Genomic DNA, 2,965 nt, shown 5'->3' with positions numbered 1-2,965 from the left:
TTATGGACTAGAAAGAATTCTGGAAATCCTGTTTCTACTTCTGGTACAAAATATCACAGGTGTCTACTTGAGGTGACAATGCTGGTTTACATGGTGATATGGTTTGCCTGTGTCCCCACCGAAATCTCGTCTTGGATTGCAGCTCCCACAATTCCCATGTGTTGTGGGAGGGACTTAGTGGGAGATAATTGAATCATGGGGGCAGGTCTTTCTCGTGCTGTTCTCACAAGATCTGATGGTTTTTTTGTTCTGTTTTTTGGCTGAGGACAGGGGACTTTATTGATGGTACACCACAAGGTGTGGCTCCTTAGACCCCTCCCTCTTCAGGGCATCTGCATGGAAACTGTGAGGAAGGGAGACTCTCAGTGTGGTGAGGGACTGAGTGTGGCAGGGACTCCCTAGCAGTGAGGACCTCTGTCTTCCTCTCATGCTGTCTCTGGGGCTGGTGGTCTGGGGGTCTTACTCCTTGGAGGCCATGTGGGTCATGACGTCCACCATCCTGTTGCTGTAGCCAAATTCATCATGATACCAGGAAATAAGCTTGACAAAGTGGTTGTTGAGGGCAATGCCAGCCCCAGCATCGAAGGTGGAAGAGTGGGTGTCACTGTCGAAGTTGGAGGAGATGACCTGCTGCTCATCGTAGCCCAGGATGCCCTTGAGGAGGCCCTCCAATGCCTGCTTCATCACTTTCTTGATGTCATCATATTTGGCAGGGTTTTCCCAGGTCCGTGACCAACACGTTGGCAGTGGGGATATGGAAGGCCATGCCAGTGATCATCCCATTCAGCTCAAGGATGATCTTGCCTACAGCCTTGGCAGTGCCAGTAGAGGCAGGGATGATATTCTGGAGAGCCCCACGGCCATCATGCTACAGTTTCCCAGAGGGGCCATCCATAGTCTTCTGGGTGGCAGTAATGGCATGGACTGTTGTCATAAGTCCTTCCACAATACCAAAGTTGTCATGGATGACCTTGGCCAGGGGCACTAAGCAGTTGGTGGTACAGGAGGCATTGCTGATGATCTTGAGGGTGTTGTCATACTTCTCATGGTTCATGCTCATCACGAACATGGGAGCATCAGAAGAGGCGGCAGAGATGATAACCCTTTTGGCTCCTCCCTGCAAGCGAGCCCCAGCCTTCTTCATAGTGGTGAAGACACTGGTCGACTCCATGATGGACTCAGCGCCAGCATCGCCCCATTTGATTTTGGAGGGGTCTTGCACCTGGAAGATGGTAATGGGATTTCCATTGATGACAAGCTTCCTGTTCTCAGCCTTGATGGTGCCATGGAATTTGCCATGGGTGGAATCATACTGGAACATGTAGACCACATAGTTGAGGTCAATGAAGGGGTCATTGATGGCAACAATATCTACTTTACTAGAGTTAAAATCAACCCTGGTGACCAGGCTCCCAATTCCAACAAGTCCATTGACTCCAGCCTTCAACTTCACCATAGTGTCTCAGGGACATATGTGGCTGGCAATGCACAAGAAGATGCGGCTGTCTGTTGAACAAGAGGAGCAGAGAGCCAATCTGATGGTTTTATAAGGGGGAGTTTCCCTGCACAAGTTCTCTCTCTTGCCTGCTGCCATGTAAGATGTGCCTTTCGCCTTCTGCCATAATTGGAAGGCCTCCCCAGCCCCACGTGGAACTGTAAAGTCCATTAAACCTCTTTTTCTTTATAAATCACCCAGTCTTGGGTATGCTTTTATCAGCAGCGTGAAAACAGACTCATACACATGGGAAAGCCCGAACCCAATGAGTCTATTTCTTGAAGTGTCAATAGCTCAGGGTATCAGGTATTGTCTATTCATCAAGGCACTTTGACTCTCCGTTGTCCAAGACCCAATTTCTGGCCTGTAGTTTCCAGGTAACCTTCAGGAAAGTATGAAAGGAAAGCAGAAGTCATTGATTGTAGGACTAAACAATGATGGGGAATTTACTACAGTGACTAATACTATCTAAAAAGAAGAAAACAGAATGCTCTATTAGGGCGTACTATATAATTATTCCAAGAGAATTAGATCAGTGTTTCTCCTGGGGGCAAGAACAAATTATGGACACTGAAGATATTGACACATCACCATCCTGTAAAAGTGGACAGTCTCTGAGATATATTTATAACAGTGACATTTAATGCACAAAATTAATCTAAGGAAGGCTGAGCTCATCTTTTTAATTTGAAAGCATTTTTCACATTGTGTGTTCAAAAATCAGGGAGGTTTTTACACTATTGTTGAATCATTTTAAAAACAGAATCATATCAAATATAGGCTGGGCATGGTGGCTCACGCCTGTAATCCCAGCACTTTGAGAGGCCAAGGCAGGTGGATTGCTTGAGCCCAGGAGTTTGAGACAGCCTGAGCAACATTCTCCAGCTGAGGCAGGAGAATCGCTTGAACCTGGGAGGCAAAAGTTGCAGTGAGCCAAGATCACGCCACAGCACTCCAGCCCAGGTGACAGAATGAGACTCTGTCTTGAAAAAAAAAAAAAAAAAAAAAAGGATATCAAATATACTTAAGGTTTCTAGTGTCCCGCCCTTGTGTGTATTTCCTATGGTGGGCTACAAGGCGAGGGAACAGATCTTTGGTGCTTTGGCCACCCAGGAAGGGCCAAAGATTATTTTGAACATACAAACATCTTGATGATTTTTAACTTTTCTTAATTTATAGTCTGATTTTATGAAAGGAAACATCAGAAAGAATTGTCCAAAATACCAATCACTTGACTAAAATAGGTGCATAATTGCCTAAGAGAAAGGAGTAATTATAGCTTGGCTACCCTATTAGCCATAATGACAATCAAGATATTCAAAAATAGGCCAGGCACAGTGGCTTATGCTCGTAGTCCAACTCTTTGGGAGGCTGAGGCAGGAGGATCGTTTGAGTTCAGGAGTTTGAGATCAGCACGGGCAATATAGGGAGACTCTGTCTCTACAATTTTTTTTTTTTAAATTACCTGGG

The 2,965-nt window shown here is 45.7% G+C and overlaps 1 pseudogene; it reads right to left on the bottom strand.

The window, feature by feature from the left end:
• Positions 1-459: 459 nt before the first annotated feature.
• On the bottom strand, positions 460-1,456 carry LOC105478584 (glyceraldehyde-3-phosphate dehydrogenase pseudogene; annotated as a pseudogene).
• Between the last annotated feature and the right edge of the window lie 1,509 nt (positions 1,457-2,965).

Source organism: Macaca nemestrina, chromosome 20 (assembly GCF_043159975.1).
Source record: "Macaca nemestrina isolate mMacNem1 chromosome 20, mMacNem.hap1, whole genome shotgun sequence".
NCBI lineage: Eukaryota > Metazoa > Chordata > Mammalia > Primates > Cercopithecidae > Macaca > Macaca nemestrina.
This window is presented reverse-complemented; position numbering and strand designations above follow the sequence as displayed.